Genomic DNA, 26,096 nt, shown 5'->3' on the forward strand with positions numbered 1-26,096 from the left:
GCAGAAATTTATAAGAGCATTCCTCAGAAGCTTTCTCCCAGTTCCTGAAGAAACACTGAATGCTTTCTGCTCCTCTATCTAAAGCCTCCCGGCCAGCTGGAAGCCTTATGGTAGGAAAATAGAAAAGGGATAGAAGTTTTGGATCCCGCAAAGGGCATGAAAGAGCCAACCTTTGAAATGTCAATAATGAGTCAGTAATCAGTTATTATTAATATTTTGCAGCCGCAGCCATGCGCCGATCAATGAACATCACTGAAAGGCTATATTCCATCCATAGATCCCAATTTAACACTGCACTGGTCAGAGGATGATATAGTTAAGCTGGGAGAATGAATAGAGATTAATAGAGAGAATTAGAGAATGCTAGGTATTAGCATTGGAAAAGAAAGAGAGACACCTGGCCAAAGGCCAGGTAAAGATAGAGAGGAGAGAGAAAGGTGGAAAGAGTGTTGAGCAAACCTGTGAGATCCTCCAAGGAGAGAGGAGCTGGCCATGGCTTCCCAATGTATTCTCTTTGATACGCAAATGAACTCAATACATATTGATAAGTTACATAATGCTTCAATACATATAGATGAGTTACATAGTGTATTGCCATTGGATAATTGCAAATTATGACAAGGTGAAGGTGGAGTTTTTAACCTCAGGTGAGTGAGACAAAGGGAAGCAAGGTTTCACGCCCTAACTCCAGCCACGCTGGGAACAGAGTTCATTGCCATGCGCAGAATGGCCATGTGCCCATTCACAATCCTTGTCTCTCCTTAATACCTATGGGCTGGACTGCTACACTATCCAATTCTGACATTTGACTCTGAAATGACTCTATTATGTATAGTCATTAGTATCATGCTAAATGAATACTTATTTGTTAATTTATCAGTATTAATGAGTGTTTACTATGTTTCAAGCTGTTGAGTTATATGCTAGGTAGGATATAGAAAACAAGAAGACATAGTTTTTTCTTTCAAAGACTCACACTTCAGCATGAGAACTAACCCTATAATGAAGCCATGTCCTCATAGATGTCCTAAGTATTATCTACCCCCAAAGGTAGAGATTGTAATCCATTCCACACCTTATCCTATGCAATTCTTTTCTCGGATTTCCCTTCAGTCCTTTCTAGAAGGTATGCTCTGTGTACTGCCTTCTTTACTGTCTTCTGGCATTCTGGGTCCTATTCTTATTCTTGGAGTTATCCAGATCACCAAAAGCACAAAAGTAATCTCAGAGGAAGCCCTCCTCCAATTTCCTCCCTGAATGCCAGTAGGAGTAGATGTCATGGAGCTGTCTGCTGGGTTAGGGATGAATTAATCAGAGCCTTTTCACTTCATCATATTTGTTGACTGTAGTAGTTGTAGTGCTTCTCCGACAAACTGTGATTAATAGAGTTGAATGGACATTTACTGAATCAAAAGGAAAATAGGGCAGCCAAAAAGAGGTCTTTCACATGTGAATTAGAATTACTCTGCTCCTATAAAACATATCTTAAGTGATTTGCAATAACATCATGAATGCATTTATTTGCCATGACACTTTTTTGGTATTTGCTGTGTAAGTCTGTTCTGATTACAACTGGGCTAAGGGGTGTGGGGGCAGATATCTAGAATTTAGCTCATATGGCTTTAGCCCAAATCCCCAGCACCATTGATTAGAGGAGATGATTCTGACCCAGCTGGGTTAGAGGTCTGCCCTTGATCCCTATTATTTCAGAGGATGTTGAAGACATGACTATATCTCAGAGAGGTGAAAAATCTTTTTTTTGATTCAATAAATTTGGGTCACTTGAACAGTTGGGCTATAGCTTCTACTCAGCTGGCCCAGACCCAGTGATGGTATACAGCTAGCCTGGCTAGTTTAGGGCTGAATGCTAGGGCACATCAGCTGGCTCTTTGTTGTTGAAAGGAGCTTTCATTAAGCCTGTGAGAGAAGCCACCTTCTCTGTTCTAAGCAGACTGAAACTAATGTTGGCTTTGTACGAGTTTTTCAATAGCAATTTGGTGACAAGAGGCTTTTTCTGTTCCCCATTTTCAGTTGTGGTTTGGGCTGAAACCCAACCCTCTCATCCAGTTACAGCAATTTGTGTCTTTATTGATTAATGAAGATAGATGAGCTTGTAGAGTCCAAGGACAAAAACTGGAGAGGGACAGCATGCTTTCATTTTGTTTGTTGTTTGAATTAACCACCTGGGTCCAAATGGAGCTGAAATCCAATGCTAAACCTATTAAATTCCCCAAATTTAAATTAAATTAAATTAAAGTCAGCAAATATTGATTAGTAACCTATAATGGGCTCAGAAGTATGTTAATAGTAATAATATATAATATTACCATATCTATGTGCTTTATAATCTTTGTTTTTTACATTCTGAACAGTCCTGTAGATAGAACACATATTACCATTCTCATTTTACAGATGAGGAAACTGAGATCAAGTGAATTATTCATGACCACTTAGTAAGTGATGAAGTTGGGCTTGTAATTCAGGTCTTCTGAATCTTAGTCTAGAACCCCTTTGCAATGCTCAAGCTACCTTTCTGGGCTAGATTCTTTGAATATGGGTTATATAAAAGAAGTATAAAATATACTGGAAAAGTTTAACAATATAAAAAAATCTGTGATTGGGCCTAAGGCAGCTGAGAGAATATACTTCTTCCTTTTTACCAAGGGGTCCCTCTCATTTATGCACAGGAATGAGTTGAGACTAGGTTCATTCCTGGGACAGTCTAGCCTCTAATGAGAGGGGTTAGACTTTTTTTTTTTTTAAATAGTTTTCAGTTCCTTAACCGCCTGCCCCCACCTCTGGGGCTCTATGAATGGTCAATTTAAAGCTTTCTTCTGGGCAAAAGACTAGGATCTCACCAAAATGGGAAAGTTGGAAGGTATTCAATATATATTATGAATCAATTCCGAGATAGGTATTTATTTCCCACATTCAAAAGAAATGCCAAACACAGAAGACTCACAGACATTCATTGGTAAGAACTATACTTCAAAAGTGGAAGTAATAACTTCTATTATATTCTACTGGGAGGCTGTTAAGCAAACCTCATCCAAAGAAAGCCTTTTGTGTTACTTCTGAGATGTTTACATTTCCCCTTGATTTTACCCTTTCTCCTTCATGGGAAAACTCTTTTGGCAAGCTTAGTTCATTTTTTTGTTGGTGGTGATTATCTACTCTGAGTACCCAAATAATTGCCAGGGACTTTTCTCCCACCACCAGTAAGCTCTTATCAAAGGACCCAAGACCTTTAAAGTCTCTTGAACTCACAGGGTGACCTTCAAGCCTAGACATTTCCATGTTGGGATTGACACTCATTCATTTAAGATCATGGTGGAACAAACATAGAGGAGGCAGTTCCAAACCCAGGATTAGGTTTGCCCAGATGGGATGGGCTTTAGTTGCTATATATTCATAGGCAACCACTATGTTGGAGTAGTTGGAGTGAGAGATAGAGTGAGCTACTCTTAAATGTCTTTAAACAGTGCTAATATGATGTACAACTGGAAAGAGTAGAGAACAGTAGAGGGGAGGTTATTCATTAAATTTTTTATTTAATTGTTGTTTTGAAAAAAAATGTATTGATATCTTTTTTTTTAATATTACTAGAATTTCTCACAGTATCTCTACCCCTTCCCTTCCCAGGACCCTACCTTATATAAAGATATTTTTAAAAAGTAAAAAAGAAAAAAGTGACAAAAATAGTAAAACCTTACCAAAATATCTGAAAGTATATGCAGTATCCAATGTACCACTCCCATGAATATCCCACCTCTGCGAAAGGAATAGGGTAGGAGTATCTTCTCATATCTTTTCTGTGGAATAATTCTTGCATGGGTTTGAATCACCTGTGGAGGGAGGCTGGAAGCTGGAAAGTAATGGGTTAAGCTTACAGCTAGCAACAATGAGACATAGAAGGATCAGAGAAACAAGAAATACAGAGATAAGACATTAGCATGGTGTCATCAGGTCAGCTTGTCAGCTTCTCCTCAGATGATCAGAGAGAGAGTGTGACTGAGCTGAACTGCCTTTATTAATGAAAGTAGCAATGGGGGTTGAGGGATGCCAATCAAACAGGTGGCAAGACAGAAATATTAGCATAATATTGGCAATCAGTTACAAGATAAAGAAATGGATACCACCACAATGGTATAGCCAGTGCCCAGACAAGAAACTCATTTTAAAGTCCTTCTTACTCCAGAATACTGGCACCATCTCATTCAGATGCTGAGTGTATGTTTTTGATGTTACAAAGGACCTTTGAACTGGTCTGCTAACTTTCAGACTCAGATCACAGTAAAGGCTTTATTTCTAAGTTCCACAAAATTTAAGACCCAACCAATTTAAGGATTCAGAAATCAATCATGTGAAATATTAGAAATATATCCATAAGTCTGGTCCATGAGCATTTTGTTCATTAGATTCAGCTTTTGAACACATCTTTAATCCCTTCATGATTCATTATAACTGAAACCCTACAGAATCCTGATTTTTCTTTTTTAATATTACAATATTCACTTTAGATTATTTTTGTTTTTTTCTTTCCATTTACATTATTGTAGTCATTGTGTATATTGTTTGCTTGCCTCTGCTTATTTCACTCTGCATCACATTGTGTTAGTCTTTTCATGCTTTTCTATATTTCACCACATTTGTTTCTTACAGTTTAGCAACATTCCATTATAGTTATGTATTTTAATTTTCTTAGCTGTGCCCCAAGAGATGAGAATATTCTTTGTTTTTAATTCTTAGCTATCACAAAATGTGTTTCTATCAATATTTTTGTGTATATAAGGGCTTTCTTCATATCAATGACTTCCTTTGGATATAAATCTAGTTTTAGAAACTTTGAATCAGAGGGTATGAATATTTGTATATTTGAAAATTATTTCCTAAAATGGTTATGATGATTTGCTACCCACTGGCAATGTATCAATGTGTCTATCGTCCCACAACTTTTCCATTATTCTCATCTTTTGGTATCTTTTCCAGTTTGCTAGATGTGAAGTGAAAGATCATTCACTTTTAAAGACTCATATAGTTATTGGTTCTTTCAACTCAGCACCTGTAAGGGGTAAAAATTAGGTTTTATTGACTGAATATATTTAGTGGTTGACAAGGATTAATTCAATCCCAATAAAATATTCGAGTCAGCTTGGGATTTTTATGGTGGTTTAATTATAATAGAAGGAAGAAATTAAGAAGAAGAGAGAGAGAGAGGAAAGAGAATTTAAATTGTTCCAGCCCAGCCTGAGCCAGGTAGGAGTTCAGAGGCCTTGGCCAAGGGGCCTTCCCGATCTAGCTTGGCTACCAGCCACAAGGCTTCCTCTGAGATGAGGGGTCTCCTAGGAGGATAGTGCTTAAGGAGGTAAAGAAATAAGGAATCAGCCTAAACCACTCACCAAGCATGCTAAGAACTTCTCCCAGTCACCTCACTGGCAAGCCACAAACATCAAACCACCAAGATGCCAAGCATGCTGCCATGAGCTCCCTATGCTGGCGAGTCCAAATTCTCCGCAAGAGAGAGTGAGAGCCAGTGTGAGAGAGTCCCAAGAGATGAAATGATGTGAAATATATAGACTGTTTTTTACATCACTTCCTGCGTCTCACATGTACCAATGGTAGCTTCAGCTTGACTTAGGACAGCTCAGGGGGTCTGTCAGTTGTTTTTGATTTGTCACTTGCTAGCACATGTTGGTCATAGGCCATCCTCAACACTTAATCCTTAAGTAAGGGTGTATATATTCCTGGTTGCTAGAATTCTTGACTAAGCAGGGTGGAGAAAATCTAAAATTCACATAGCCAATAAGAAGACTGCTTCATTATTGCATAAGCACCAAGCTTCTTCAGTGCTCAATCACATATATGGCTGGACAAAATCAGTCAAGGGTTCTGTTTCATACTCAAAGTACTCAAACATCAAACTAATTCATGTCTGGTGGGAGCCAGTAAAGGAAGTTTTGCATATGCTCTATTCAACCCTGAGTTGCAGAAGTATTTAATTGTGATTTGTTCCTTCAAGGAATTCATAGCCTCTTGAGGGGGAAAAGAAATGCAAATAGTGTGTAATATGTATGTAAAACATATTATAGGATAACAGATTTAGAGCACAAAAAGACTTTAGTGATCTAGTCCAATCCTCTACTTCTGCAAATGAGGCAACTGAAACCCAAAGAGGTACAAGTACTTGCTCAGGTCACATTGGTAGTTAGTGACAGATTGAGAATTTGAATCCAAGTTTTGTGACTTCAAATCTAGTGTTCTTTCCACTGTGGTGTGCTGATGAACTGAAAAATTCATTAAAAATTGCAAGGTGAGACTCAAGTAGTGACAATGGATTTAGCAAATACACATTAGGGCACACTCTACTTTAGTTGATACATTGTGATGAGTATCAGAAAGTGATGTTTCAGGACAATGATTGTTTGAGAGAATTCACTGTAACATATCAATATTGCAAAAATCTGATTTTAATTTGTGAACTCCCTCCAACAGAACAGATTGTAATCGGGTCATATTTTCTGATCTTATGTAAGTCTTTCTGAGTCCTCCCATAAATCCTCCATAGAGGATACATCCAAAACACTGGAGATTTTCCTGTAGATCTTTTCCTGTTCTTTGTGCATCAGAGCATTACTCAAGCTATCCATCTTTTATCTGTCGTTTTTGCTACAAGTCAAGATCAATTTCATTAAAGTTAAATGACATCATTTACCCATTCCCTTTATTTTTCTTATTGGTTCCACTCAGAGTCTAAGTTTTTTGAGCCTCATGTATTTTCAGTAGTGAAGGAAATAAAAAAAACTGATACATATACCATATTGTATACAAGTATTTTGTCATGAGGGGGTGGGGCATATCCTATTAACTACTTTCTCTGTATTTAACTCAGCTTTAAAAAAATAATTTCCTTAGACATTTGCTCTAGGGTAGGAACAGAGCCAGGGAAAGAATCTGACTCCTCTGGGACTCAAGTATGGATTAAGCTCTTCACTGCTCATTTTAGTCAACCCTTCATAAACATCCCTTAATCCAGAAATACTGGCATCACTGGCAAACGGATTTTTGATGGGCAGATAACTTGATTGACTTTGTCCTATGGAGAATTTTCATTGACAGTAGCAATAAAAAGAAACCCAAGAGAAAAGTCAATAAAAAGCCAAAGAAAACAAATAAAATAAAATAAATACACTATCCCTGAAAGCTACTAAGCAATAGGGCAAAGGGAAAAGAAAATCTATCTGAGTGTAATAGCACTTTACAGTAAAACATTAAGTATTTTTTCTTTCTCGAATAAAAGATTGTAATATGACTAGAGAGAATATAGTAATAACACTCACAAATCAGATTTATGCCAAATTCATTTTAAGTATTACTTAATTGTTATGCTAATTAAACTTAATTCATAAATGATATATCAAGTTGAGATGTATTTTGCAAATGTGGTCGATTAAGGAACACTTAGGTTCATAACTCCTCCCAGTTGGCTGAATTCTTAATATCATATGGTTGTCTGGTAGGCCAAGGAGGTTATATTAGTGTTAAGAAGCAGTGTAAATTTGCCTGGAATCCTAATTAAAACTCGTCATACAAGAACAACAACAAGCAAGTCATTATGGAATTTCTGCAATTCAGCCTGTGCATTAAGACAAAGCTCGTTACTAGCTTTAAGTGACTATCAGACTCTGTAACTAAGACCTCATAGTGGCTGGAGTCTGACTGCTAATTCTAATTGGGAAAGATGGAAGTTACTTTTAGAGTCCCGCAATTGAAATCACTTAAATAGAATAATTTCTTCTTTTTAAGCCAGAGTTTTAATGGGTAGACTGTGAGTGTTAACAAATAGACCATCTGAGTTATTATCATTGGCTCTAGGATTTAGAACTGAAAAGGATCTTGGAGATCATCAAGGCCAACCCTCTTGTTCATGTATAAGGGTTAATAGAGAATGCCCTTGTACAGTTTAACACTAAGATGATATATTTTGCCAGTTGAGTTAATTTTATTAACCCTGTGTGACCCTGAGCAAGTCATCTAGCCTCACTGAACCTCAATTGTGAAGTGAAAATAATGTCTATAATCTACTTTATAAGTAATTCCATGTCCCCACCTTCCCCCAACTTTCTAAGAGACTTGGGGTTCACATAGACCCAGTTATATCCAGAAAGTTTGATTCCACCCCCTCTCCTGCCCCAGGCAAGGGGAGAAAGATATATTTTCTGACTCTGTTACCACTCCAGAGTAAAATACCAAGGAAATCATTAAAATAAAGCTCGGGTATAGATCATGTCTGATTTTTCCCTAAGTAGACAAGATTATTTCTTGCAAGAAGTATTCATTGTACAATATAGTGTATGGTGCATGTATTAGCCTTTTCTTTCCTCTTGGAGAGAATATTCATAAGATTCAGAAAAATTCTTAAAGGCATATAGGAACATGTTTAGGAAAGAAAACTTTCAAATAGCTATTATACTCATTTTTCTCTTGCACTAAGGTAAAGATTCTTTGTGTAACTATTGAACAGATATATTTTTAAAAATACTTTTCAATTATTAAGCATTTTTTCTCCCCATTTCTCAGCCCACTTAAAAATAGAAAAGATTTGTAACAAATATTCATTATCAAGCAAAACAAATTCTCATATTGGTCACAAATGTATTTCTCCTTTTGCATTAGTCCATCACCATTTTTTCATAAAATGGTCTTCTGAAATCATAGTTAATCATTATGTTGATCAGAGTTTTTAACTGTTTCAGAATGTAAAAAAATAATATGAATGTAGAAATTATTCTGCTAGTCTTTCTCACTTTACTCTGGATCAATTCATATAAAATATTCTCAGGTTTCTCTGAAATCATCTCTAAATTTCTGTAGCACAATTGTATTCCATTATATTTATAAAACCATATTGTTCTACCATTTTGTGATTGTTGGCCACTTCCTTAATTTCAAGTTCTTTGCCACTATCAAAAGAGCCGCTATAAATATTTTTGTACAAATAGGTCCTTTTTCTCTTTTTAAAATCTTTTTGGAGATATAAGCCTCACAATCATATCATTAGATCAAAGGATATGCACAGTTTAGTAACTTTTAGGTATAGTTCCAAATTGTTTTTCAGAATGGTTGAACCAATTAAAAGCTCCAACAATAGATACGCCACTGTTCATAATTCCCTATATTCCCTCCAACATTTGTTATTTTCTTCTTTTCTCATCTTTGCCAATCTAACTGGTGTGAATTGGAAACTCAATTGCTTTAATTTGCATGTCTCTAATTATTAGTGACTTGGAACATTTTACCATGTTTGTTAATAATATTCCCACTCTTTGAAAAAATCCATTAAAAAGTCTTTAGGAGACTAGCTTTTATTCATAAAGATGGGAATCAGTTTCTTAAATATCTTGAAAATTAGTATGGGTACGCTACTAAATAAAAAATTAATTTAAGTAATATTGCCATTTTTATTATAATAGTGACCTATCTATGAGCAATTATTTCTCCAATTATTGAGGGCTATCTTTATTTTTGTAAGCATTGTTTGGTAGTTGTATTCACATAATTTCTATGTATATCTTGGGGAGTAGACTCCCAAGTGTTTATACATTCTGCATTGTTGTTCAGTCATGTACATGAAATGTAGTAGACCAGTACTGTGTATGGGGTTTTCTTGGTAAAGATACTGGAATTATTTGCTATTTCCTTCTCTGGTGGGTTAAGGCAAAAAGAACTTAAGTGATTTGCATAGGATCATACAATTACTAAGTATCTGAAGTCAAATTTGAACTCAGGTCTTCCTGATCCCAGGCCCAGTACTCTGTCCACTGAGTCCTCTAGCTACTTCAATGTAGTTATTATTTTAAATGGAATTTCTCATTCTATATCTTCCTGTTTGGTTTTATTGGTAATAAGTATATATAATATACTTACAATATATATATATATATATGTAAACTGACTTGTGTGGCTTTATTTTGTATCCTGCAAATTTGCTGAAGTTATTATTTGTTTTAATCTCATTTTAGTTGTTTTTTCCAAGGTTCTTTAAGTAAACCATTATGTCATCTGAAAATAAAAACATTGTTAGCTTCTCTAGGACTATTTTAAATAATAGTAGTGATAATTAGGAGTCTGTTTCATTCCTGATCTTACTGGAATAGATTCTAATTTTTCCTCATTATGTAAAATGCAAGTTGTTAGCTTTAGAAACATATTATTAGCTCTTTAGGAAGGATTCATTTATTTCTATGTTTCCTGGTATACTTTTAAAATAAAAAATATGTATTGTATTTTGTCAAAAGCTTTTCTATCTATTGGCATAGTCATATAATTTCTTGTTTGTTATTATTAATTTGGTTAATCATATGTTTGTAGTTTTCCTAATGTTAGATTAACCCTATATTCTGTTCTTAGTCTAGGTTGGTCATAGTGTATAATCTTTGGATATTGTTGCTATGGTACATTTGTTAATATTTTATTTAAAATTTTTTCATCTTTTCTGTCTTAAATATCAAGGCTATATTTCTATTATAGAAGGAATTAAGTAGGATATTCTCTTTTGCTATTTTCTGAGAAATGTTTGTATAATATTAGAATTAATTATTCTTTGAATGTTGATAAAATTTACTTGTGAATCCATCTGAATTATATTCTCTATTGCTTTTCTGTTTATCTGGATCATTTATAGTTTTCTAGATATCCATTTCAACTACAACTTAAGTTGTAGATTTTTTGGTTATATGAGTGGGCAAAATAGTTTCTAATAATATTTTTATTTTTCTTCATTTAAAATATTTTTTATTTTTCCTCAATTATGTTAAAAAACCTACAATATTTTAACCTTTGTTTTTTCTTAAGTTTGAGCCAAATTCTCACCTTTTTACATTCTCTTTCCATCCCCCTTCCTAAAATGTCAAGCAATCTGATATAAATTTTACATGTGTGGTATAAAATATCTTTCCATGTTAGTCATTTTGTGAAATAGAACTTGAACAAACAAAAGTAAAGAAATAAAGTGAAACGTAGTATTTTCCAATTTGCATTCAGATTCCATCAGTTCTTTCTCTGGAGGCAGATGGCATTTTTCATCATGAGTCTGGGCATTCTCTTGGATCACTGTATTGCTAAGAATATCTAAGTCATTCATAAAATATTCTTCCTATAAAATTGCTGTTTCTGTGTATAATGTTTTCCTAGTTCTCTTTGCTTCACTGTGCATCAGTTCATATAAGTATTTCCAGGTATTCGAATCATATTTTTCATCATTTTTTATATCATAGTTGTATTCCATCACCAGCATATACCACAACTTGTTCAGTCATCCCTCAATTGATGACATACTTTCAGTTTCCAATTCTTTGCCACCACAAAAAGAACTGCTATAAATATTTTTGTACAAATAGATTCTTTCCCCTTTAAAAAATCTCTCTGGGATATAGACCTAGTAGTGGTATTGCTGGATTAAAGGGTATGCACAGTTTTATAGCCCTTTGGGCATAATTACAAATTGCTAGATCAGTTCACACCTTCACTAGCAGTGCATTAATGTCCCACTTTGTCCACATCCTCTCCTCCTTTTTCTGTCATATTAATCAATCTGATAGGTATTGGGTAGTACCTCAAAGTTGTTTTAATTTGCATTTCTGTAATTAAATGATTTAGAGTATTTTTTATGTGATTATATATAGCTTTGATTTCTTCCTCTGAAAACTGTTTATTCATATTCTTTGACCATTTATCAATTGGGAATGATTTGTATTCTCATAAATTTGGCTCAGTTCTCTCTATATTTAGGAAATAAAGGCCTTTATCAGAGACACTTGTAAAAAATTTCTCCCCTACTTTCTCCTTTTCTTCTAATCTTGGTTGCATTGGCTTTATTTATACAAAAACCTTTTTAGTTTAATATAATCAAAACTATCCATTTTATGTCCTATAATGCTTTCTAACTCTTGTTTGGTCACAAATTTTCCTCTTATCCCTAGATTTTACAGGCAGACTATTCTATGCTTCTCTTATTTGCTAATGTCTAAATCATGTATTCAATTTGGCCTTACTTTGGTATAAGGTATGCTCTTCAGTTGTTATGAACTTTCCTTTTTTCTTTTTTGAGACTCGTAATTTGATTTTACTCTTTCTTCTTTTTAGTCAAATTAGCCAATGATTTATAAATTTTATTGGTTTTGAATACGTATTTCACCTTCACCTAGAATCTGCCCTATCTAAGCAAAGAGGAAGTTGTTGAGGTCCATATTATTGTCCCTTGAATACATGCCTTCAATCTTCTAGTTTCAAGATGATCTTGGCAATGGTTTTTGTCCTCTGAGAATTATGCTTTTCTGGATATTTCTGGTGCCTGCCTGAATCCCGAGTCAGAAATTTATAGTTTACCAGATAACTGTTATATCTGAAAATACCCATTTCTCAAGATTTCTATTTTCTGACCTGTGTTAATAAAAGGAAATTGAAGGGCAAAAGTAGTGTAAGGATAATTTTAGGGTTGTGACCTAATCTAAATTATTTTTGGTCACCAGGGATTATCCCAAATAAAATACCCAAGTCAGTGTCTTAATTTATGGTGGTTTAATTAATATTGAGGGAAGGAATTAAGGAGAAGGGAGAGGGAAAAGGTGCAGGATTTTTCCCACCTGGCCTGTGCCAGGGGGAGTTCAAAGTCCTTTGCCACAAGGTCCCTGAAGAAGATTTTTGACTTTTTAAGAGGATAGTGTTTGGAAGGTAAAGGAGAAAGAATCAGCCTAAACTCCGATAGAGCTTAGTAAAAATGCTTTTACCTGAACTAGCCTACTCAGCTTCCTCCAGTATGGTATCAAGAAAAACTCACTGCTAAACCTGGAGAATAGCAGGCGCCACCCAAGATGCTGAAATGCTCAGCACACTCAGCCGGCCACCTCTCCACCGCCAAAGAGGCCTGAGAGGGGAAGAGACATGAAATATATAGATGGTTTTTATATCATTTTCCTGCATCTTACATGTACCAATGGTAGCTTAAGCTTGACTTAGGACACCCCAGGGGTCTGTCAGTTGTTTCTGATTTGTCATTTGCTAGCACATGTCTGTCATAGGACATTCTCCTAAATACTTAATCCTTAAGTATGGGTGTAGACACTCCTATTTTTGTTAGACTAAGTAGTGGAGTAATCTAAAGTTCACACTAGCAAACAGGAATTAGGAGATCTAAGAACTTTAGGCTTAGACTCATCTGAGTTAGTATATGCTGCTCACCAATGTACTTCTGAAAAAAGTCAGCTTTGCTCCTGGGAGACAGAGAGCAAATAAGGGTAAGGAATTCCTCCCCTTCTACACTTTGGTGGAATTCCAAGGGACACAATGCTCTTGGAAAGAATCCCAAGGAGCAGGTCAATCTTTGTTGTTTAGTCATTTTTAGTTGTGTCTGACTCTTTGTGATCCCTTTTATGCTTTTCTTGACAAAGATACTAGAATGGTTTGTCATTTCCTTCTGGGCAAACAGTGTTAAGTGACTTGCCTGGAGTCCCACAGCTAATAAGTTTCTGAGGTCAGGTTTGAACCCAGGGAGATGAGTCTTCCTAACTCTAAGTCCAGCATTCTATCCATTACACCACCTTGCCCTCCCAGGTCAATCTTGCAAATTGCATACAGAATGATTGTCTCTGACATGAGTCCATCTTTCTGGGCCTTAGTCACCAATAATATGTGATGCAGTAAGAGTCACTGGATATCCATCAAAGATTCTCTGTGCCACCAAAAATAAGGGGCTAACATATCTTTCTGGTTCCATAGGAGGCACTCATCTTCTGATAAATATCCATCCTCTGCAATCTCATTAAGTAGATTTGGGGGATTCAGACTGATTAGATTTTCCCGATCACCTCCCCTGGTTCGAGAAATGATTAGTAACTGTAAAACTCTCTCTAGCTATACTAATGTTGTGTATCTATAGATCTCTTTGTATATGAGCAACGTGCAGAGTGCTTTTCACATAACAACTCTGCCGTCTATAGTGATAGATGTAGTAAATGGGAGCAACATTGTAATGGTAAGGCTAGTGGACTGACCCTGAAGTCAGAAAGACTTGTATTCAAGTCCTGTTTCTAACACATACAAGCAAGGTAACTATGGGGCAACTAGGAGGCACACTTGATAGAGCACTGGACTTGGAATCAGGAAGACTCATCTTCATGAGTTCAAATCTGGCCTCAGATACTTACTAGCTGTATGATCCTAGGCAATTGGCTTAATCCTGTTGGCCTCAGTTTCCTCATCTGTAAAATGAGCTGGAGAAGAAAATGCAAGCCGCTCTACTATCTCTGCCAAGAACACTTCCAAATGGGGACACAATTGAAATGACCAAACAAATGACCATAGATAGATCATTTAACTTCTCAGTGCTCTCCACAAATTTCTAATTCTCTAAATTACAGTCGTGTTGCTAATCTGCACCAGTGAAGGGACTTTCCAAAGCAAGGAGTCTTCTACATTGATTTCTTTAGTGTTGGCAGCTTCCATTGTAGAAAAATGCTGCCCACCACTATAGGTGGGCAACTGACCTGTCATTAAGAGCTTCCTGGGGCCACTGGGAAGTTATGTACTTCATTCAAAGTCACATAGCTAATAAGTGTTTGAACCTAACTTTTCTTGCCTCTGAGGCCCATTTCCTTCCATTATACCATCCTATCTGTAACAATACCACCCAAACATGAGTTATTGATACTACTGAGTTCAGAGGTATGTACCAGATCTTATAACTGTTGTTCAGTACTCTACACTCTACACTCATTGCTATTAGAGAATAAAAAAGTAGATTATTTTTCCTTTTCTCTGAAGATATTTAATTTATAATTCTACTAGAGGCCAGATTTGAACACTGACCCCAGACTGGACATTATCTACTGTGCTGCCTTCCTGTCCTATACATGTATAAAATATTCTACTATCAACACAATACTTTACCCACATTTTCCTTCATCTTTCTCATATTCTTGGGAGGGAAGAAAAGCAAATATTCTTGTGCCTAATTGACTGATGAGGAAACTGAGACTCAGAGTTTAACATAATTTGTCCAAGATACGTGACTTGTCACAGAGCTTGTAAACTGTCAAGTTAAACACTATTAATGCTAATAATGCTAGCAAACATTTATATAGTGTTTTCTATGTGTCCAGCACTGGCTTAGTTCAGAGAATATAAATAAATTCAGAAAGAAAGATAAGTCCTTGTCCTCAAGGAACTTGTATTCTAAAGGGAGAAGAAAACACATAAAAGAAAGCTGAAAATAGTAGGGAGGAAGGTAATGAAATGGGAGGTATGGTTGAGAATGTCTAGAAAGGCAGGAGTGGAATCCAGAGAAAAATGAAGACATGTCTGTCCTGGGTACTTTCCTTGAAGTGGAAGTTCTGGGAAGAACCAGCCAACCAGAAGAAGGACTTGTAGAGTACTTCCAATGATGGAACCATACCCAAAGGGCCATAAAACCGCACACACCCTTTGATCCAGCAATACCACTATTAGTTCTGTATCCCCAAGAGATCAAAGATAGGGGAAAAGGAGCTACTTGTACAAAAATATTTATAGCAGCTCTTTTTGTGTTGGCAAAAAGAATTGGAAATTGAGGGGATGCTTATCATTGGAAGAATGGATGAATAAGTTGTGTTAAATAATTATAATGGAATGCTATTATGCCATAAGAAATGATGAACAGAATGATTATAAAGAAATAAAATCTGGAAAGACTTATATGAAGTGATGCAAAGTGAAGTAGCAGAATCAAAAGAATATTATACACTGTAGCAGGGATATTGTACAAGGATCAGCTGTGGATAACAACTATTATCAGTAATGCTAGGATTTTTTTTTCTCTTTTCCTTTTACATGTTGATACAATTTTTAATTATCATTTTGTGACATTTTGTGATCCATGTTCTTTCATTCCCTCTCTCTCATCCCCCTCCCCAACATGGCAGATAATATAATATAGATTATACATGTGCCATCGTACAATACACATTTCCATGTATATAGGATACATGACAAAATATTAGAAAATATTATTTAAAATTAATATCAGCATGTAAAATAAAAAAGGGGAAAAAAGAAAGTACTTCCAATGTGAGAAACCCAGCTCAGGAGGGGAGTGAACTTCTAGGATGAGGAGGCTTCTATGGTTTGGTAGAGTATGTCTTGAGAGACTGGAGAGGAAATGAAGAGGAAATAATAAATATAAGATAAATATATTATAAAAGTGTGAAATAGTGCATCAGAAAGAGGTCCTTCCTAAATGTTATAGTTGAACACTGTAAAGGAAACTGCTTCTGGAGTCAGATGACCTCAGTTCATATGCCAGTTCTATTGCTTACTTCCTGGGTGACCTTTCATAAAGTTCTTTATCGCTTTAGGCCTTACTTTCTTTATCCATAAAATGGAAAGGAGAGCTAGATTAGAATCACATTGTCCTATTGCTCTATGATCCTTTGATCCAAGCTCTGCTTTATGATTATCAATGTCACCTAACTTCTCTAGGCTTCAGTTTCCTTGTCTGTAAAATAAGGGCATTGGGTTAGATCAGAGGATGTGCAACTTTTTTGTATATGTTCATTATGAACTACTTTGGTGGTTTTCTAAGTCTATGGATCCCATTTCAGAGTAATGCTTTTAAATGCATAAGAACAGAGCATCCCAGGGAATACCAATTATATTGAAATGTAGTTATCAAAATCCAACCAAACAAAAATAAGATTATGGATCCTAGGTTAATAAATCCTGGTAAGATGATTTGTAAATTCCCTTCTACCACCAATGATTCATAAATCTATGGTGGACCTGCAAGATGCACAAAGATTTTTTGATCTCAAGGCAAGGATTTTTTCTTTTTGTCCCCTTCCTATTCTGTTGTGCTGCCTCCTGCATCAAAGGCTGTGGTCCTGAGCTGCAGAATTCATTTCCCAGTTCTGTCCATGTCCCATGTTCAGGGTAGAGCTTGGATTAGAATCTATCATATCTGAGTTTTGAAGGGATGGCTTAGTCCAGATCAATTCAGAAATCGATCATGCCCTTTTCAAAGAAAACAAGCTGCTACCATCCAAGGGAGAGAGGAGAGAGGAAATCCAAATTGTGTTAATGCAGGGCTGGTGGTAGGTTAAAGGGTTTCAACTACTTAAATTTCTCTCCCGGTAAGTCACCAGAGTGCTTTATGATTGTACAAAATTTGATTTACTTCTTTTCCTTATTTCTTGCTGTTGACAAAAAATTCTATTTCAGTTGTGGAGAAAGCGCATCCTGAGGTGGGGGTGTGGGCTTAGTATCCCACCTATACAACGTAAGTTGGTTTGTCTTGTGAGAAGGGTAGAGAGATATCTATCACTACATACTTCTCTCTGACTTGCTAGACTTTTCAGGCCCTTCTGTATTAGCTACACATCAATGGTCTTAGACAAAGAGAGCAAATACATTTATTCAGAATGAGAATTGGAGGGTACCAGGAAGGTTTCTGTTCTTAAGAGATGCCCATGTCTCACATCCTCTGATGATAGAAGTTGGGGTACTGGGCATCCTTTGATAAAAAGCAGATGTCTATATTGTGACAATAGATTACTTCAAGCCGAAAGAGAATGAAACATAGGGCAAGATAATTTTGATAAGAGGGTAGAGAAGAAGGCTTTATTATTTCTGTGAAAGCATACTTGGGATTAGGGGGTCTTGGGTAATCAAGGGTAAGGGTATGTGGGGTAGGTGGGTGTTGCAGATGTTTGATGGAGGGAGAATATGTGACTGAAAGGTAGAAGGGGGAGGGATCTTCAAGATGCACCTTGACTACTTCTCAGTTTTGTTGAGGGCTGACATGAAGCAAGGGTTTTGCCTGCTTTTTTTCCCCACAACCCTTTTCAATTAATTTTCCTGATAACTAAAACAAGTCGGATTACTTTTAAAATATTAGCATAGAGCTTAGGTCTGGAAAGTACCTTGGAACCTCATTTGATTCAACTAAATGCAATATCTCCCTGAGTCTCAGTTTCTTTGCTAATAAAATTAGGGGGTAGTTTAAGGGATATTTGAGGTCCCTTCCAGCTTTAAATAATTGAAATGAAATGGCCAATGAAAAATCCTTCTTATTGCTAAATTTTTGGGATACAATATGAAATAAGAAAGGAACAGCTGGAAGATATGAATGAAATCATGAATTTTTTAGCCCCAATATTTAAGGATAACATTCAAAAGCTAGAACAATATTTACATAGCATGTAACTTTTTCTCAGACACTTCATGGAAACAAGAATTTGTCTTTAACATTCTGGTTGTGTATATGCTTCCTTCGGTTATTTCAAAACCACATGGGAAAATCGTAAGATATGCACTACATTTTATCAGTGTATCAAGCTACCATGGCCTGGAAATAGCCACTTGGTAACTTTATAAAAGATATTTTTCCACATATTGATTTGACTTAGCACTATCAAATAGGATAAGACTTTCAGGAAATATTTGTGTTTTCTCATCTTGAAATGAATTGGAAATTTGTTGAGGGATGCTATAAATCCCTGAGTAATTTTGGACTTTGGGTACTTCTGGCTTTAAGGAAACTGTGGCAAACAGTGGTTGAGTGACTTGCCAAGGGTAACACAGTTCCTAAGTGTCTGAGACCAGATATAAATTCAGGTTTTCCTCCTCCAGGTTCAAGAGAGAAGATGAAAGATGCTAACCCCACTTCAGGTTGCTGAAAAGACTTGGGGAAGACACCAATGTGAAGGAGCTGTCAGTTTCCATCTTGTCTCCAACTACAACTTGTTACACCAGAGATTTCAGGAAATTTCCTTTTGGGTAAGATTCTTTTGGGAGAGTGGATCTACCTTGCATTGAATGGGAGAGGTCCTTCATTCTGTATTTGGATAAATGAATTTCTTTTAAAATTCTTATGTGTGTGCATCATGGAACTGGTTATTGGTGGAAAATGGGTCAAGCCTTAGAAACAAAACTTGGCATCTTCGTTCCTTCAATAACTCAACTGATCAGAAGCTAGATTGAACCTGAAAATCACATCACTTGGAACAACATTTAAGGGAGAAGACATAATTCTTTTCTGGTATCCTCTCTCTCTGAGGGTGGCCTCTGGCCCAACTTCCTTCTACTCATCTTGGGAAGAAATAGTCTCCTTTGGAGAAGTGTTGGGGGAGAAGTATATTCTACTTCCCTTCAAACCACAAAGTGATATCTATCATGTCACTATATGTATGATGGACTTACCACACACACACACACACACACACACACACACACACACACACACACACACATACACACACATACAAATCCAAGTTGATAGGGACATAAATATGAAAATAACATAGTTTCTTTCCTCAAAAAGTTTACATTTATTGGGTTTTGGGAGTATAATAGGTACATAGATTAGTATCATTCAAGTCAGAAGTAGAATAGCAAAAAAAAAGATCCAAAGTGCCTTAAGCAAACTTAAGGAGACAGAGAACACTTTCAGCTGAGGAGATTAGGGAAACTCTTCATGGAGAAGGTGGCACCTGAGATGCTTCTTGAGGTAAAAGAAGGACTTCTGACAAACAGAGGAGGATATTTGTGGTGCAGAAGATGTTTTGTGCAAGTGCTTGAGGGCAGAATGATGGCACATCAAGTCTGGAAAACAGCTAGTCATGTAATCTGAATGGAAAGTAGACTGCATGAAAGGAAGTTAGTTGAAATATGGCCAAAAAAGGAGGTTGGTACCAGGTTATAAAAGTCATTAAAAGCAAGACTGAGAATATTGTACTTTATCCTTTGGTCACTAAAGATTTTTAAGTAAGGGTAGTGACATAGTCAGATTTTTCCTTAGGAAGATTATTTTCACAGCTGTGTGGAAGATGTGTTGGAGTTAGCAAAGACTTGAGCAAAATGGTTTGATCAAATTATTTTATTGGTACATCAAGACTTGCAAAGACATAGATGCAGCAGTGATAAATTTTGCTTGAAGAGAAGAGGATGGAGGGAAGGGAAAAAAGCATTTATATGGTACCTACTCTATGCCAGGAGTTTTGTAAATATTATCTTATTTGATCTTCACAATAATTCTTTGAGGTAGGTGTTATTACTATCCCCATTTTACAGTTGAGGGAACCGTTGCAATCAGAGGTTAAGTGACTTGTCCAGAGTCACAGAGTTAGTAAATGAGGTTGAATTTGAAATTCAGTCTTCCTGATCCCAGGCCAAACATTCTACATTAACTAGCTTCTAGTAATAAGTTCTGTGTATTGAGGGCTGCAAGAGGGAACTAGAGAGAGAGTGGTACTGATGGGAAGAGTTGGGGAATGTTAGGTTTGGGGAGGGATTTCAAAGGAGGGTTCCTAGAAGAGATGGGTCTTTTGAAGAAAGAGAGGAAGCTTGACACAATGTTTGGCTTTAGAAAAGGTCCAGAGATGACAGAAGGGAGGACCAGAATAGGAGATAAAGAATACTCCAGTTTGGCTGTCATCTTCCATGAAGGAGCAATGGTCATCTTTTTCAAAGCTATGAATATTTGTACAATAGGATCATGTTTTCCATTTAATTTCCAGAATCCTTCCTGATAATAATCAACTTTTTCTTGACCTTTCTGGCTACAATAACATTCATTCACTCATTAAATATTTATTGAACCCCCAACATTTTCAGAGAACCATGGAAGAAAATAAAGAGCTGTAAGAAATGTTTTCTTCCCTCATGGACCTTACGTTCTAGATGGAAAGATGACAGGTTCACAAATAATTAGTATATAAAACCATGTGTTACATGGTATGAGTATATGTATGTCACAAGACAGAGAGAGTGTGAGAATGAACCAATGAATGAAAAAGCATTTATTATGCTCTTAATATGTATCAGGTTCCTTACTAAATCCAGGGATACGAATATGGAAGAGAAACAATGCTTTGTTCTGAAAAAGCTTATCATTCTAATAGAGGGAAACAATACTTTTAAGAGAATGGTGTAGGATAGGATATTTTGTTCTTGGAAGTCTTAGTGATTGTGAGTAGAACTACAATGCAGTTCACTGATGTGCCATTTCAGGGAAAATGGTAGTATTGATTAGATCACAGTGCTCCCAGCAAGAGGTGGAAGTTGAAAGAGCTGATGCTTACCCTAGCAAGATGGAAAATGGCCATGTGAAGATAAGGATCCATCGTCCCAGGGAGTTCAGAGCTAAATCAAGAAACGCACATTCGAAATACTCTGAGAACTCAAAGAAGTGATACAGTATTTTTGGGTAGGATGATCAGAGACTTCTGAGTAGGAGATTAGCTTATTAGTCTGCTTTGCAAAACTACCTTTCTGGTGTTATTCATTCATTTATTTACTTACTCATTCATTCAGTTTCTCATCTGATATGGGGGGTAGTCTAGAATTAATGATACTTTCTTATCTCAGAATTTTGTCCAGGATTTGGTGTATCATTGTCCTTCCCATTCACTAGGATTTAACTTTAGATTCTCTTTAGCTGTTCTTTTTTTTTTTAATTTTTGCCCTCCATATCTAATTATCAATGATGTTGGATATATTGTTCTCTTTATCTTGAAATAATTGTTCCTTGTATTTAGATTTCCTATGAGTTATTATTTAAATATGAATAAAACTGAATGAAAAAGAATTCTATTTAACCCAATGAAATAATTTCTTGACCTTTGGGTGATATTGAACTGGAAAGAGCTACTTAGGGAAGTTAAGGAAACTCTATCCCATGAGACCTCAAAAAGATAATAAATTTTCTATCCTTGTTGATGTGGATTGTCACTTGCTTGAAATCAGGGGACTAAACCACATGTTCTCTTGAGGTCTCTTGCATCTCTGTGACATTGATTTTATAATTTTATTTGATCAAAATTAAAGAAAGTCGCCTGAGAGGGAATAAAACATCAAAGAAAACTCTTTCATGCCAGATCTTCTTGAGTAGATTCTTGAGAAGGATTTTTAGAAAAGGAGAAAACTGAAGAAATCCCTGTAGCAGTAGCATCTTCAGCTATATTTTCTACTGGGACTCATCTAGATGTAAATTTGAGGGAAACAGAGCCATTTAAAACAACTACTAAATACAGCTCTGCAGGTTATAGCCAAACAAAACTTTTCATATTGGCTATATTGAAGTATGTTGGCAGGGTAAGCTATGTTTAGTCACCTTGAACTCTATGGCTGATTTTTTGTAAGTGATGGGAATAAGATAATCAATCAGCTGTTATTAAGGGTCTATTATGTTCCAGGTACTTAATTTTACAAAGACAAAGGGAAACAGTTCAAGAAGTTTCTTTCCATTTTTCCCCTTAAAGATATTTTATTTCCCCAATTATATGTAATAATAATTTTCTACTTGTTTTCTGAAGTTATGATTCAAATTGTTTCTCTCCCTCCTTTCCTTCCCTAGCTCCTGGAGATGGTAAGCAATTTGATCTGAGTTATACATACATTATCATGGAAAACATATTTCCATTTTGTTCATTGTGGTAAAGGAATATCTGTGTAAAACCAAAACTCCCAAATAAAAACCCAAATAAATTAAAATGAAAAATAGTATACTTTGATCAGCATTCTGTAGGAGTTTATTTTCTGTGGGGGGGGGGAGACAACATTCATATTTAGGTTTATGCAAAATGTTTACAAATGAATTTCAAGGTGTTTTTTGGATGTGAGACATTAAAATTTGAGAGGTTTGGAGGACTTTATATAGAATTTTTTGAATTTTAAGATGGAGATTCATCGGGTCAAGGCAATTAAGCTTTTATTACATGTTTACTATATTCAACATTGGAATGAGGAAGGAGAGCATTGTAGACATGGAGGACAACCAGTGCAAAGTCACAGAGATGGGAATTAGACTGCTGTATGTAAGTTGTAGAATGGATAGATCAAGACCCTAGAATCGGGAAGACTGGATGTCAAATCTGTCCTCAGACATTTATTAGCTGTGTCATCTCTGGCAATCCTGTTTGCCTCAGGCTCCTCTTCTGTAAAATTATCTACAGAAAGAAATGGCAAACTACTCTAGGATCTTTTTTATTTTTATTATCATTCAAAACACACTTCCATATTGGTCATTGTTGTAAGAGAACACTCATACATCACCAAAACCCCAACATAAAACTGTATGCTTTGATCCTTATCCATCTGACTTCAGTTACTTTTCTGGAGGTGGATAGCATGTAAGTTATAAGCCTTACAAGGTTGTCCCAGATCATTGCATTGCTGAGAGTAGCGATGTTTTCACAGTTGATCATCATACAATATTGCTGTTACTGTGTACAATGTTCTCCCAGTTCTGCTTATTTCATTTCTCATCAGTTCCTGCAGATTTTTCCACTATTTTTCTGAAATCATCCTGCTTATCATTTCTTATAGCACAATGGTACTCCATCACCAACATATCCTGGAGTTTGTTCAGCCATTCCTCAATTGATGGACATCCCTTCAGTTTCCAATTCTGTGCCACCAGAAAAAGAGTTGTTATAAATATTTTTATATAAGTAGGTCCTTTCCCCTTTTTAATTATCTCCTTGGGACATAGACCCAATAGTGATATTACTGGATCAAATAGTGTGCAGTTTTATAGCTCTTTGGGCACAGTTCCAAATTGCCCTTCAGAATGGTTGGATCAATTCATAATTCTACCAATAATGCATTACTGTCTCAATTTTTCCACATCCCTTCCAACATTTATCACTTTCCTTTACTGCCATATTGACCAATCTGATCCACTCTAGGATCTATTGCCAAGAAAACCTCAAATTGGGCCATGAAAAGTTGGATATGACTAATTGAATAAAGCATAACAAATAATATGAGGAACAAAAAGAAAGTCAGTTGGACTATATTATGGAGCATATGAAGGGAGTAATGTGTAAAAGGACTTGAAAAGAAGGTTGGGACTACCATGTGAAGAACGTTAAAAACCAGACAGAGGAATATAAATATGAGGTGTGTGTGTGTGTGTGTGTGTGCGTGTGTGTGTACACATATGTATGTACATACTTTTTTTTAGAGAGAATAAGGACTCCTGGAAATAACAAAGCAGAATAAAATAGAACAGAATGTAATACAGTGGCATGGAATGGGATAGAAGAGAACAGAATAGAATGATATGACATAGAATGGAATAAGATGAAATGGAATAGAAGAAAATAGGATGAAATGGAATAAAATGTTAGAATTTGAGGGGTCTTTAGGGATCATTTAACAGACTCCTTAGTTTATAGATGAAGAAATTGAAGTTCAGAAGAGGTAAACATACAATTAGAAAACAATATTGTATATGATGCTGAACTAATTGGCCAAAAAAGAAAAAAATCTCATTTTATCTAGTTGTTTGGCATTAAGTTATCAAAGACTATCAGAATTGGGAGAGGATTTAGATATTTTTCAATCCAATCATTACCTATAGTGAATACTTTGATTCATTCTATGTTCTAACACTCCCAATGGCAGGGGACTCACTAGTTCTGTGATGGTGAACCTTTGACACATGTATCAGCACTGACATGCATAGCAATTTCCAATGACACGCTGTGGCATGCGTGTGGATTCAGTGTGGCTTGGGAGCTGCCCAGGGAGTCGTATGCCCTCAGCCATGGCTGTGACCATGCCCTGATGGGGGGTGGCAGGGGAGGGCTGGTCCTCACACTGGCTGGGAATGGTTGCGGGGGAAGAGGGAGGGCCAGTGGCCTGTGGTGCCAGGCGGCTGGGGCACATGGTGCTCCCACAGGGGCAAGGAGGAGCAGCGCACATGTGCTTGTGGGCAGGTAGGCTGGCAGGTGGCAGCCACTGCTCTCATGGCATCCCAGGGCCAGCCAGCTGGGGAGGGGCAGGGTGGGGCCAGGCCAGGCCAGCTGAAGGCTGGGCAGGGCTCTGGCCCAAGTGCAACAGAGGAGTGTCTGAAACCCATTATCAGACACTTTTAGCACCCTGAAAAATATAGCAATGGCTTTACTCACAATTTTCCCCTCTATGTACTTTTGTGAGACCTTATTCTCAGCATTAAATAATATCAAAACAGACAAAAGAAACAAATTGACAGATGAAATGAGTTGTGCTTGCTTGGGTTGGAAGTGTACAAAATACCAACCCTCAATTGAAGATTTAGCCAATGAAATTCAGCAACAAAGAAGTCACTAATAGGAAGGTTAGTTAACGAATTCCCCTTCCCCCTAACTTATCTTTCTTCACGGCACCCCACACAAGTTAAATAATATCAAGACCAACAAAAGAAACCAACTGGCAGATGAACAAAAAAGTCACTAAGCAGGTAAGTTAAATAATTAGTTTTTGTTTTATTAAATAGTTATATATTACAATTATACATTTTTGTTATTTAAACTATAAATATCATGAAATTGTGGTTTTTTTCCTCAAAGTGACACACCACTCAAATTATGCTCAGTTTTTTGGTGAATTTTGACACACCAAGTTTAAAAGGTTGCCCATCACTGCACTAGTTCCATAGACAGGCCAGTCCATTTTATTTTGACATCTCGGTTTTTATAGAATCACAAAAATTTCAGAAATAGCAGGAGACTCCAGTAGTTAAGTTATATAGTCCAACCCATAACCCAAAGGATTGCCTGCTAAAATACATATGACAAGTTGTTCTCCAACTTTTACTTGAAGACTTCTATGATTAATTTCTTATTTTAATTGAACCTCTTATTTCCTTCTTACTTCTTTCCATTGGCCCCTATTCTGCCTTCTGGAGCCAACCAGAATATCTATTTTTTCTTTTATGAAAAACCTTTAAGAATATTTAAAAGTAGTAATCATTATATTGTCCTGCCACCCACTCTTCCTCATTTCTCTCTTGATTCTGTAGATTTGTCTCCATGCCTCAGCTGTCTTCTTACCCTGCAACATTGCTCTGAATTTGTGGCTACCTCATCATAGATCATTCCTGAGGCTTTCTTCTGTTTGATGAATTCCTTATGGAAACCCCTATTTTAAGGAAAGGCATAGGACAATTCTCCTTTATTCATCCTTTAGGTGTGCTTCTAATTCTCTGAACCTTTCCACTGTACCTCAGCTGCTTTTTTACTATAGGTGTTCCCTCAGTGTCAATCGCCTTCTGTTCCTGGGACATCCTTCTGATCCTGTGATCT

Source organism: Monodelphis domestica, chromosome 1, assembly GCF_027887165.1.
Source record: "Monodelphis domestica isolate mMonDom1 chromosome 1, mMonDom1.pri, whole genome shotgun sequence".
Classification (NCBI taxonomy): Eukaryota; Metazoa; Chordata; class Mammalia; order Didelphimorphia; family Didelphidae; genus Monodelphis; species Monodelphis domestica.